This window comes from Delphinus delphis, chromosome X (assembly GCF_949987515.2).
Source record: "Delphinus delphis chromosome X, mDelDel1.2, whole genome shotgun sequence".
Taxonomy (NCBI): Eukaryota; Metazoa; Chordata; class Mammalia; order Artiodactyla; family Delphinidae; genus Delphinus; species Delphinus delphis.
Genome location: NC_082704.1, coordinates 29,199,826 through 29,213,550, shown reverse-complemented (window position 1 = coordinate 29,213,550; position 13,725 = coordinate 29,199,826). Strand labels below are relative to the sequence as shown.

Below are 13,725 nucleotides of genomic sequence, written 5' to 3'. Positions count from 1 at the left end.
AGTTAAAATATATAAAGTATTTTACTTTTCTATTACTATAGCAAAATCTTACGATAACCATGAATATAACTCAATTTGTGATTGGCTCCCATACCCCACCCTAGTCTCTTTTCAAGTAGGGCTGGGTTATTTTTCGGAGGTGGGCATAAGGGCACTGAGGGATGACTAAAGGTATTGAAATTGAGTGGACAACCTCCATTAATAGATGCCAAGCTGCATCTGGGGGCCAGAGGGATTTTATTAGTGCAACAGGACTCTTGAAAATGGAGGCCAGCTAGCTCTCCCAGATCACCTGGTCACTACATGCAACCTTTTGATAATGCAACCCTACAATCTACAAGGTTGAATTTTGAACTCTACTTGTCAGTTTAGGGCAGAGACTTTTACTATACTACTATCGCTGTCTTAATCTAACTACTACTACTGCTAGTATTACTACTATTTAGTTAGCAAGAGCTACTATATATTGAGTGCTTTAATGTGTGTCAGGATCTGTGCTTTATATAGACATCTCAATCCTTATAATAACCTTAAGGGATAGGTAATTACAGGAATATTATAGGTAATATTCCCATCTTACTGGTACAGTAGCTCAGAGAGGTTAGATAACTTTCCCAGAGTCACCCAGTGATAGAGCTGGATTCAGGTCCAGAGTTTTTGATGTCATATCCCCAATGCTTAACAACCACTATACCACATTGTATACTTCCTTTTCTTATTGTACACTTTCTTTGCTTATAGTCCATAGGACAACTAATTAAAAACACAAATGTAGCCAGGATAGGCCCCCTTTCTTGATCTGTTTCTTCCCTCTCCTCTCCTAACTAAAGGGAGTTGAAATGCTAGCCAAGAAGACTGCATTGCTGAGAAGCTGGGAAAGGAAGAGGACTGTCTCCACCAAGGACCTGTTTACTTTTTTAATTAACAAAGTATGAGGAGACTTCTTCTGCGTGTTTCAGGACCCAGAATGGAAATTTATACCATTACATGCTCGTAATGGAAATGTGTTTTATGTTTAACAACTTCAAAATGAAACACATTATTGATGCAATATGGACCAGAAGTGTGGCCAAACGCTTAACTAGAAGAAAAAACAAAATGAAAACAATGACCCAAATGACCAAGTTAGACTAAAATTAGTTAAAGCATAAACTAGCAAAACCAAGGAAACTTCTAACCTTTCCCAATCAAATTAAATACACATATGTAGCTGGTTAAAGATTTGACTTTCTAAATTTTAACAAAACCATCACTGCCACTTGTATATTGGTGAGAGACACTGGAGTCATGCTCAAGTGGACTTTAATTTGCTCATATACAACCTAGGCAATGAATAGGTCCAGAATTATACAAATATACCTACCGTGTAAGTCATTTCAATTTTGTCTCCGAAACTTTTCATCTGTTTTATACAAAAGGGACAATACAATGTTCTTCACTGGATCTTTTCCCCAGAGTGAGATTCAGAAAGAGGTTGTTTTGTTTTATTTTGTTTTGATTTGTTTTGTTAGACTTCAAAGGTTGAGGGTTGGCTTCATCACATGCCTCAGTTACAGCACACCATCCCCACTGGTCCCTGCAAGGCCCTGCTCTTTTTTTGGTATGTATCTATCTCTCATCATCTATCTATCATCCATTTGTTCCATTCTTACCTCCATTCCCCCACTTCTGTTATCCTCCCCTTACGATTGGCAGCCATTCTAATGCATCTGATATGTATAATTTTATTTATGTTTTTGTAAAATGCCTATTCTTATTGTACGTACAATATATTTTAAAATCTATATAAATGGCAGTGTTCTGTAGACCTCACTGGTTTCTTATTTCTCACTCAACATGAGATATAAATACACATACACACAAATATGTATGTGTGTACATATATTTGTATGTACATGCCATATATATATATATATATAGTTATCCAAAGCATAAAATCACAAAATAAGACTTTTCTTCTGTATTACCTTTCCTAATTAGTTTTACCCAGTCTTTTGGGGAAGGTGCATGTCAACTGTGAATTGTGGAAAGTGAAGTATGGCTACACCAAAACACTGATTTTATTTTGAAGAATGTGGTGTTACCTTTAATGGAGGGTACATACCTCTTCTTGAAGGAGAGCCTCTTTATTTCTTCCAAAACAGGATGTGTTGACCAACTGACATTCACACTTCAGGGTCTCCTTGCTAGTTCTCTAGTCTTAATAAACCTCAGGAATAAAGTATAGGTTGCTTGTAAGTATGGGTTTTGTGTTGTGATGGCTGTGTATGCACAGCTGTCTGATTGCTCAAACCTGTCTCAGCCTGTCTGAATGAACAGCACTGAAACAATTACTAAAAGGTAGTGAAAATGGAGTATCATTTGTGAGGATGAACTGGACAAAATCAATATATATTTTTGATGCGTTAGGAAACCCGAATTCCAGTCCTAGCTCGACTACAAATTCACTGTGTGACTCTGGACAAGGCTTCTTTAGGCCTTCGTCTATAAATGAGGTGAGTCGGACTAGATAAACTCTAAGGTCTTTTACGGTGTGCTGTTACTCCAGGCTCCTATGATTTGCGCTTGTGGCTCCATGAATACTCTATTTCTTCTCCTCCCTACCTATCACCCGATTATACTGGGAAAAACTGGTAAAAACAGTAGATTAGTCTGCCTTTTACTTTTTTCCATGAGCGTTGGAAAATGAGAGGCCCAGGAGTAGGAACAGGTAACAATAGATACCTTTGAGAAGCAGTGCCAGCAAGTTAGAGGTGGCCATAGACAGAGGTAAGACGGTAAGACTTGCTTTAGAGAAAGCTATTGTGGCTTGTTCACAGAACTAAGAAACAAAAGTGTGTACTGTTGAACAGATAATAAAAATGGTCCCTGGGACAGAAACTTGAATCTGCTAGGCAGGACTAATGATTTTTCAAAATATTATGTTCAAACAGCCCTTTCTGCGGAAAAAAACCTTGAAAATACTCTCTCTGTGTCTGTGCTTAAGGCAAACGTATATTGGTTGAATGAATATGCCTGATGTCCGTTGTACACATATCCAGAAAAGTACTCAAATGGCCCAAGTCTGATGCAGTGACATATTTCAAGACTGTTATTCAACGTGTAGCTGAATTTTCTCCACAGATATTGCAACATCCTCGGCCTAATTCTCAAAGGCCTGTTGGGACTGGAGGGGGTTGGGAGATCATTGATCCAAGTCTGAGACTGGCTGGGAGTCAGGAAATGAACTTCAAATGCATCATTGTCCCGGCTGGAGAAGGCCTGCTGCAAGGCAGAATTCAGCATCGCCCCAGTACAACCCTAGCAGGACCCTTTCCAAGACCATAAACTTTGCCTTTTCCAACTCCGTCTCCAGACCCCTGCATCCCTCCAGTGCTTCACCAGCTCTCACCCCTTCTTCCAATATTCTGGGTTCCTAAGAACCTCTTATGTAGCATAGTGAGTATAGTCAGTATAGTCTCCTGCATGGTGTCTTCTTGGTATCTGGTGCCAAGCCCTGGGCTACGGGGAAGGCAGGTCTTAGACCAGGGTCGAATACTGGCTGTGGCAATGGCTACACATAAATTCTTCGGAAAGATATGATTCAAGATCTTAATCTGATTGGAAAGATCAGATCACTGTGGCCCAGAGAGGTTAAATAATGCACTCATGCTTATACAGGTAATCAAGAGCAGAGTCAGGGTTAAAAAGGAAGTCTGTCCTATTACCCCTAACTTAGTATTCTTTGGACCAGTGTGTGTGTGTGTGTGTGTGTGTGTGTGTGGGAGGGGTGGGGTGGGGTGGTGGGTGTGTCTGTATGTGTGATTCTCTTCTTGAGAGTGTTCAACTACCGATCTCTGACAAACAGTTTACAAAAGGTGCCTTGGTATATACTGTGATGCTAAGAGCAGTCTCTGAAATAAGATCAGAGCTTGAATCCTGGGTAGACTACTATAAGGTATGTGACCTTGAGCAAATAGATGAAGCTCTCTGTTCTGTGATATACTTTGCCTAATAATATAGCCACTCCATGTTTCTTTTGAACAGCAGTAATGTGGACTATCTTTTTCAATCCTTTGAATCTATTTGTATTTTTATATTTAAGGTGCATTTCTTGTAAGCAGGATATAGTTGGATCTTGCTATTTAATCCAATCTGACAATCTCTGTCTTTAAATTGGAGTGTTATATTATTTACATTTAATGGGATTACTGATATGGTCAGATTTGAGTCTATCATCTTATTTGTTTTTTATTTCCCCCATCTGTTCTTTTGTTCCCTTTTTCCTTCCTTGCTGCCTTTCTCTTTTGATCAATTGAGTACATTATGATTCATTTTTATCTCCCTTTTTGGCTTATTAACTCTTTGTGATTTTAGTGGTTGTTTTAGGATATATGGTTTACACCCTTGACTTATCACAGTCTGCCTTCAAGAGATATTATACTGTTTTACATATATTAATAAAGATCTTAGAACAGTATACCTCCATTTCTTCTCTCCTGGCCTTTATGTTATTGTTTTCATGCATTTTACTTTTATGTATGTTTTTAACTCCACAAGACATTTTTATTACTTTTGTTTAAACAGTCAGTCAATTATCTTCAGCAGATTTCTCTCTCTCTTTCTCTCTCTCTCTCTCTCTCTCCCTCCCTCCCTCCCTCTCTCTCTTTCTTCCCATGTAGTTACCATTTCTGCTGCCCTTCGTTCTTCTGTGTAGATTCAGATTTATATTTGGTATGGTTTTCCTTCTGCTTAAAGGAGGTCCTTTAACAGTTCTTGTAGTGAGGGGTTCCTGGTGATGAATCATTTCAGCTTTTGTATGTCTGAAAGTATCTATACTTGCCTTTTTTTTTCCAAAGATATTTTTGCCAGGGGTAGAATTCTAGGTAGATACATTTTTTCAATACTTTAAAGATATTGCTACACAATTTCTTTTTTTGATTGGTTCCCATGAGAAATTCACTGTCATCCTTATTTTTGTTACTCTGTATATAGCAAGTTCTTTTTCTCTGGGCACTTTTAAGATTTTCTCCTTATCACTAGTCTTAAGCAATTTGACCATAATATGGCTTGGTATAGTTTTCTTCATGTTTCTTGTGTTTGTAGTTCATTGAATTTCTTTTTTTTTTTTTGCGGTATGTTGGCCTCTCACTGTTGTGGCCTCTCCCGTTGCGGAGCACAGGCTCCGGACGCGCAGGCTCAGCGGCCATGGCTCACGGGCCTAGCCGCTCTGCGGCATGTGGGATCTTCCTGGACCAGGGCACGAACCCGCGTCCCCTGCATCGGCAGGCGGACTCTCAACCACTGCGCCACCAGGGAAGCCCCATTGGATTTCTTGTGTCTGTGAATTTGTAGTTTTCATCAAATTTGGAATTTTTTCAGCCAATATTTCTTTTTTTTTCTGCCACTCATTTCTCTCTGTTTTTTTGTGACTCTGAACATGTATATTAGGCCAATCAAGCTACCCCATAGGTTTATTTCTTTACTTTTTCTTCTTACTCTCTGTATTTCCTTTTGAAGAGTTTCTATTTCTATGCCTTTAATTTCACTAATATTTCTTCTGCAATGTATAATTTTGCTAATCCCATGCAGCATACTTTTAATACTACACATTGGAGTTTTTCTCTGCAGAAATTTGATGTGGGTCTTTTTTTTTTTTTTTTTTTTTGCGGTACGTGGGCCTCTCACCACTGTGGCCTCTCCCGCTGCGGAGCACAGGCTCCGGACGCGCAGGCCCAGCAGCCACAGCTCACAGGCCCAGCCGCTCTGCGGCATGTGGGATCCTCCCAGACCGGGGTACGAACCCGCGTCCCCTGCATTGGCAGGCGGACCCCCAACCACTGCGCCACCAGGGAAGCCCTGATGTAGGTCTTTTTAAAAATATCATCTATGTCTCTACTTAACTTTTTGAACATATTAAATTCAGTTATACAAATGTTTTAATGTCCTTCTCTGCTAATTCTAGCATACGTGTCATTTCTGGGTCAGTTTTGACTGATTATTCTCCTCATTTTGGATCATGTTTCCTGCCTCTTTTCACGGCTGTTAATCTTTGATTTGATGCCAGACATTGTGATTTCACCTTGATGACTGCTGGATATTTTTTGTAATTTTTTAAAAAATAAATTTATTTATTTATTTATGGCTGCGTTGGGTCTTGGCTGCTGCGTGCAGGCTTTCTCTAGTGGCAGCGAGCGGGGACTACTCTTTGTTGTGGTGTACGGGCTTCTCATTGTGGTGGTTTCTCTTGTTACAGAGCATGGGCTCTAGGCGTGTGAGCTTCAGTAGCTGTGGCACGCAGGCTCAGTAGTTGTGGCTTGCAGACTTAGGTGCTCCGCGGCATGTGGGATCTTCCCGGACCAGGGCTCGAACCCGTGTCCCCTGCATTGGCAGGCGAATTCTTAACCACTGCACCACCAGGGAAATCCCTATTTTTGTATTTCTATAAATATTCCTGAGCCTTGTTCTATGATGCAGTTAATTTACTTGGAAATATTTTTATCCTTCTGGGTCTTGCTTTGATGATTTTTTAGGTAGTTCTGGAGCAGTGTTCAGCCTAGGGCTACTTATTTCCCACTACTCAGGAATGACCCTTCTGTATACTCTGCCCAGTACTCATGAATTATGAGTTTTTCCAGTCTGGATGGTGGGGATAGGTACTATTTCCAGCCCTGTGTGAGCACGAGGCAGTTTCTCCTAATTTTTTTCAGATGGTTCTTTCCCAGCCTTGGTTAGTTTCCTCACACACGTACCAATAACTACTGTGCTGAATACTTAAAGGCAGCCCTCTGCAGATCTCCAGAGCTCTCTGTGCAGCTCTCTCCTCTCTGGTAGTCTGTTCTCTGAACTCTATAGCTACATTACTGTCACAGAACTTACAGCTGCACCTGTTTAACCAAGGGAGTCCACTGCCTTTGCCTCAATTCCCACTCTCTATGCCATAGCTCAGAAAATATCTTAAGATAGTAAGTTGGGACAATTATAGGGCTCACCTTATTTGTTTCCCATCTCAGTTATCACTGTCCTTCGTTGATTGATACCCAGTGTCTTAAAAACTATTTCTTCATGTATTTTTGTCTGGTTTTGTTTTTGTGGCTGTTTTAAGTGGGAGGGTAAATCCCATCCTTAACATTCCATCTTGGCTGGAAAGTCCCAAATGAACTTCTCTAAACAATCAGTTTCTCATCTGGAAAATGGAAATAATAGAGTTACCTATGGCATTGAGTATTTGTGGAGATTAAATGAGATAATACATGTGAAACTTTCTCATAATAGCAGCTTGATAAATATATATTATCTTTCCTTCTCCTTCCTCATATGCTAACATACTTCTCCACACAATTCCCACCAGGGGATTCCTCCTTTTAATGGCCCTCAAGGCCTAGAGGGGCCGTTTGAACTGTGTCTGTAACCAGTGTAAACTGTCAGTCCTTTTGAATTCATTCTAAAAACTTGTTTGGAGACAGGAAGAGAGTCACACCTGATCTATCTTAAGAAAATGGATTGAAATAAGTAGGTTCATATTTCCCCCAGTGCTGGGAGTAAGTAAAAACAATCTAACTCTATCACTACTTCCAAGGGACAGTAATTTTTTGTTAGCTATTTCTCTTCCAGAGCTTCAGAATTGATGGAGAGGGACAGAAAGGGGGGGGCCGGAGGGGGGGAGAATATTCATCATTATAACACAGATAGACCTTTAAAGGGCTATGTGTTATTTCAAATTTGATATTCATTGTGCTTCAGGACAACTAGTATTTATTTTCATAGCTTAGTTAAGTCTACGGATCATTTCTAGATAGTTGTCTATGCCCCCTCCAGGAAAAACATACTTTCGAGTGAGGAAGGGCCACACCCTCTTAGAAAGCTGGATAGAAAGATTGAAAGAGGTTCAGATGGGAAAGGAGGGCAGACACCCAAAGATGGTGCAGGCCAAGAAGTGAGTCATAGCTAGCATGCAGTGTTCAAATGTACTACAGAGTATAACTTGACCTTTAAAGAAGGAAAAATCTTTCCAAAGATTGAGTCAATTTACACTCTGCACCTTCCCCATGAACATTTTAGAGTATTGTCGTGGTGGCCCCTGCTGAACAGCAGTTCGTTCATTCAATTGTTTATTCAATTAACAAATATTTATTCAGCATCTACTATGTGCATAGCACAGTGTGAGGGGCAGTGATGAATAAAATATGGCATTTCTTATTATGGAACTTCTATAGTCAAACGGCTGCCAAAGGTAAGGAGTGACCCTAACTGGTGTTCTTAACTTTAACATAATCTCACACTGCCAATCCACTGTGGGAGTTGGGAGGGAAATGAATCTTTTAAAATTGTGGTTCAGGGCTTCGCTGGTGGCACAGTGGTTAAGAAGCCGCCTGCCAATGCAGGGGACACAGGTTCAAGCCCTGGTCCGGGAAGATCCCACATGCCATGGAGCCCGTGTGCCACAACTACTGAGCTTGCACTCTAGAGCCCGTGAACCACAACTACTGAGCCCATGTGCCACAACCACTGAGCCTGTGCTCTAGAACCCGCGAGCCACAACTACTGAGCCCATGCGCCAGAACTACTGAAGCCCGCGCACCTAGAGCCCACGCTCAGCAACAAGAGAAGCCACCGCAATGAGAGGCCTGCACACAGCAGTGAAGAGTAGCCCCCGCTTGCTGCAACTAAAAGGAAAGCCCGCGCGCAGCAACAAAGACCCAACACAGCCATAAATAAATAAATTTCTTTAAAAAAAAAATAGAATTATGGTTCATTTTAGTCCTGACCCTGTAGCTTTAATTCAATCTTACACACTCACACATCACATGCCCCTAAACCAATAAAGTTAAGCCCCATTTTCAGCATTCACATAGGAACTACCATGCATCTCTCTGGACTTGCCTGCCTTTCCATTCCTACACCACTATTACTGATTCTTGACTTGTTTCACATTTTTCATGCTGTTCCTGCCCTTTGGATTTGTCAACCTCAACTGACCATTATATATCAAGGTGATTCTCTAAGGACTTCAGCTTAGCTTACTTACCTCTCTGAATCTGTTTTACTCCTGGATATCTCAGGTAGGGCAACCTTTCCTGTTCATGACTCCCATTGTGTCTACGCTTTTCCTGGTTCCTGAGAAATCAAAATAGGGCATTATAGAATTTAGACATCAGGTAATAGGGAGGCTACTCAGGAAGTACTTCAGAAATTTATTTCTTCCTTTGACATGTATATATTAAGCAGCTACTATGTGCCAGGAGCTCTGCTCTGATAAAGATACAGTCTAGTGGGGGAGAGCTGCATTAATTTTTGAAAAGCACAAACAAATGAACATGACAGTAACGATAAGAACCACTGAAGAACTAGGTCAGTGCTGTGATAGAAGAAGATGGGCTAGTGGCTACTCGAAATAGGGTATGTAGGAAAGTCCTCTCTAAAGAATTGTCACTTAAAGAGATGTGTGTGTTCGGTAGCAGCCAGTCACACAAAGATTCATTTGGGGGAGGAGCTTTCTAGGCAGAAGAAACAGCAAGCGAAAAAAAAAAGCCCTATGGTTTGTAAGAGGAACAAAATGGAGGAGATGTGAGCAGGGACCAGATCTTTTGTTCGATTTCATGACCATAGTATGCTGGAAGCTTCCCTGCTTTGTGTTGCTGGGATCCAACTCCCTGTATGGAACCTCAGACCAAAGTCAGGAAGTCTGTGTTCTACTCTTACTCTACCATGAATTTATGTGTCTCTTTTAATGAGTTGCTACTCTTTTTTCTCCTCTACGTTTTCTCATTGGAAAATGAGAGGATTGGATTAGACTTTCTTTAAGGTCCCTTCAAGCTCCAATATTCTATGATCTATAAAAACAACTTTCAAAATTCTGACTGAAAGCTCTGATCTGTGGGTTAGTTTCAGCTAAGCTGTGTCAAACCTTGTCACTTATTTCTGGGGATATAAATTGTAAGTGATCTATTCTTATATAGATTTTACATTCTAATGAGTTTTCTCAAAGTTAATTTTAACATATTTTAATTATCTCTGGAATAAGGGATAAGACAATATCTTTATCCTCAATTACCTTCAAAACGTGGCTTAAAAAAGACTTCTTTAGGAATTTTGAAATTGTGACAATCTGTATATAGATGAATTATTGAAGATGCTTGAATGACAGTTTTTTAAATAAATAACAACTTTACTGATACATAATGCATCCATTTAAAGTATAACATTCAGTGGATTTTAGTATATTCAAGAGTTGTGCAACCAGCACCACAAAAAATTTTACAGCACTTTCATCACCCCACCCTACACCCACCCTGTTGCAAAAAACAAACAAACAAAAAACCCCTCATACCCATTTGCATAAATCACAGTTTTTAAAAGCCCACAGGAATCTCTCATTTTTAGGACGTGTCATGAACTAACATTCAAAAGGATGATCTTTTCTCTTGGATCTCTGCGACAGCTAATTTTAGAGGAATTGGTTTATCTCATTCCTCTAAAATAGCTGTGGCTGTGGTTTATAAGTTTATGATATAACCATGATAGCAGCATAGTAAAGAATGAATTCACCTTGGAAATGGTAAAACCCCTGTATATCCTGGCTCCTCCCTTACCTCTTTGGAGCAGTCCCTCAGAGCTCTCTGAGAGGCTGTCTTCCAGGCTGAAGTCATCAGAAATTCTGCTGAATAAAACATAATTCTCAACTTTTAGGTTGCGCTTTTTTTTTTTTTTTTCAGTTAACGTATCTGTCTACTTGGTATTCCAAATTCGGTCATCAAGAATGGTCACTCGGGGCTTCCCTGGTGGCGCAGTGGTTGAGAATCTGCCTGCCAATGCAGGGGACACGGGTTCGAGCCCTGGTCTGGGAAGATCCCACATGCCGCGGAGCAACTGCGCCCGTGAGCCACAACTACCGAGCCTGCGCGTCTGGAGCCTGTGCTCCGAAACAAGAGAGGCCGCGACAGTGAGAGGCCTGCGCACCGCGATGAAGGGTGGCCCCTGCTTGCTGCAACTAGAGAAAGCCCTCGCACAGAAACGAAGACCCAACACAGCCAAAAATAAATAAATTAATTAATTTTTAAAAAAAGTGTACAAGTTGCTTTGTTACAATAAAACTAAATGTGTGCATAAAGTAAGCGGTGAGACAATGTTTGTAAAAAAAAGCTTTAAAAAAAAAAAAAAGAATGGTCACTGGGAGGTTTCTTGGCTGTTTTCTCTCAAGCACATCCCAACAGCAAGCTTACTCCAGGGCTAAAGAAAAGGTACTTCTCTGAGAGGCACCAACTTGAAGGTGCTTTTATTCTGTAGCGTTAGCTAACATAAAAGACGTTCTTGAATATTTAATAGTGCTCCTACAGGAGATGCCAGTTCCCACCCCAGACCTACGGGAGAATCATTAACTGAATTTTTACAAGTACCCAGGTAGTTCCCATACATTAAAGTTTGAGAAGAACAAAACGCAAGAGGGAAGAGATATGGGAACATATGTATATGTATAACTGATTCACTTTGTTATAAAGCAGAAACTAACACACCATTGTAAAGCAATTATACTACAATAAAGATGTTTTTTTAAAAAAAATGCTCCTAAAGATATCCACTAGGTTAAGCAGGACTCCCGGAACTTTTATGTAGTAGGTGTGGGGTGGGGCCTGTAATTCTGCATTTAAAACAAGATCCAAAGTGATGCCAACGTTGCTGGTCCACAGACCACCAATGAGCTGGCCTTTGATTTTGTGTGATTCTGTAACCAGAATAGAATACAAAAACCCAAGTACACACATGTTTACCTAAGTTCTTCCGTGGTTTGACTTACAATGTATCTAATACAAATACCTGCTAGCCTATCTTGAGTGTTACCTAGGAGAATCTGTGTGTCCATTACAGAAACAAATTACTTTGTAATTACTTTATACTTTTTGAAACAAATTTCAATATGTGACCTCGTTTGATCCTAGAATGCCTGCCTTTATTCTATCTGTATAAGCCTTCCGGGCACTGAGGATGTGGCAATGGGAGGGCAGCTTTATTTGGTCTTAGACCGAAACTCAAAACACTAACGCTGGATTGTTGAGCTGTTGACAAATAGACTGGCGCTATGTCCCTGGCACCAGGAATTTCTAAGGGTACTCTGGGAGGAAAGAATTTTCAAAACAAGGAGTGGCCTCTTAAGAAGTAAATGGGGCTATCGGAAAAATCATGTGCTGTGGGGTTCAGTCTTAAGACAGCAGGGTTTAGGGACTTCCCTGGTGGTGCAGTGGTTAAGAATCTGCCTGCCAGTGCAGGGGACACGGGTTCACTTCCTGGTCCAGGAAGATCCCACATGCCGCGGAGCAGCTAAGCCCATGCGCCACAACTACTGAGCCTGCGCTCTAGAGCCCGAGTGCCACAACTACTGAACCCCAGTGCACCTACCGCAGCAAAGAGTAGCCCCCCCGCTTGCCGCAACTAGAGAAAGCCTGCGCGCAGCAAAGAAGACCCAACGCACCCAAATCAATCAATCAATCAATAAATCAATCAAGTATGTTTTCTGACCATAACCAAATAAAAAAAAAATAGCAGGGTTTAACACTTCTGCCCTTTTGCTCTATTTCAGTGGAGACAGAGGAGGGAGAGGGACTCTGATTTGGTAACTACCAAAGCCTGAAACACACTAGAGGAACTTTCCTAGATGCTTTGGGGATTGTGTGACCAGTTATTACTTACAACTTCTCTCTGCTTTTTTACTTCTTAACAATGGTTTCTTAATCAAAATGCAAATAGTAATTAAGTATAAAAGCTTCTCTGAGGTGTTTTGTTGATGATTAAGTAGAAGCCAGATGGCAAAGTTGCAGACTAGACTGAGGAGAGGGAAAGCATGAGCTGAACTATGGACTTCGAATGCCTCTGCAATGTATTTACTTTGCTGCTGAGCTATGTGCTGGGCCCATGGAGAGTTTAGAATATAAACTCTCGAATGTCTTTATATTCTATATATTCTTTAATATTCCTAAGTTGTAATGGTAGCCAAAGCAACTTTGGATACCATTGGCTGAGAACAACCACTGACATATGGCAAATAGCTCAACCAAAGGTTTATTTCTTAAGTATTCAGAAGACTATAGTACTGTGAATTCAATAGACACTTTGAAGAGCAAGGCTTTTAATGCAAAGACCTCACAGATCTCATCATGATTAGAAGCAAACATTTAATACCTTATTGATTGAGCCATTGTTAAGAAGCTAGTCAAAGGCAGAACTGGTGATGGCTCCCATTAAGTTACAAAGGTTAATCAGAAAACTGGTGGCGCGGTGGTTGAGAGTCCGCCTGCCGATGCAGGGGACACGGGTTCGCGCCCCGGTCCGCGAAGATCCCATATCCTGCATAGCGGCTGGGCCCGTGAGCCATGGCCGCTGAGCCTGCGCGTCCGGAGCCTGTGCTCCGCAACGGGAGAGGCCACAGCAGTGAGAAGCCCGCGTACCGCAAAAAAAAAAAAAAGAAAACCGAAATATTGACTCAATTATTCAACAAATATTTATTGAACACTACAAGGCAATGCAGATAAAACAGAAAAAAAGTTTGGCATGGTTTCTTTGCCTTTAGGAAGGTGACGTTTTGACAGGGGAGAGAGACAAAAAGGACAAGAAATAGAATAGAGGAATAGACTAAATTCAGAAGGGGATTGCTGCTAAAAAGTATATTTTAAAAGGGTGTTTTGTTAGTGATTAGGGCCACCTGATTTAGAGTTATGACGGGAGGCCTCTGTGGAGGTTGTGACTTCTAATCTG

At 40.9% G+C, this 13,725-nt stretch overlaps 1 long non-coding RNA gene across 1 annotated transcript in view; it reads left to right on the top strand.

The window, feature by feature from the left end:
* LOC132418527 (uncharacterized) overlaps window positions 1–10,742 on the top strand; it is a 59,666-nt gene extending 48,924 nt beyond the window's left edge. Inside the window, exon 3 of the long non-coding RNA XR_009518007.1 lies at window positions 10,695–10,742. This is a non-coding gene — a long non-coding RNA (uncharacterized lncRNA). The remainder of the gene's footprint in view (window positions 1–10,694) is intronic.
* Window positions 10,743–13,725: the final 2,983 nt, after the last annotated feature.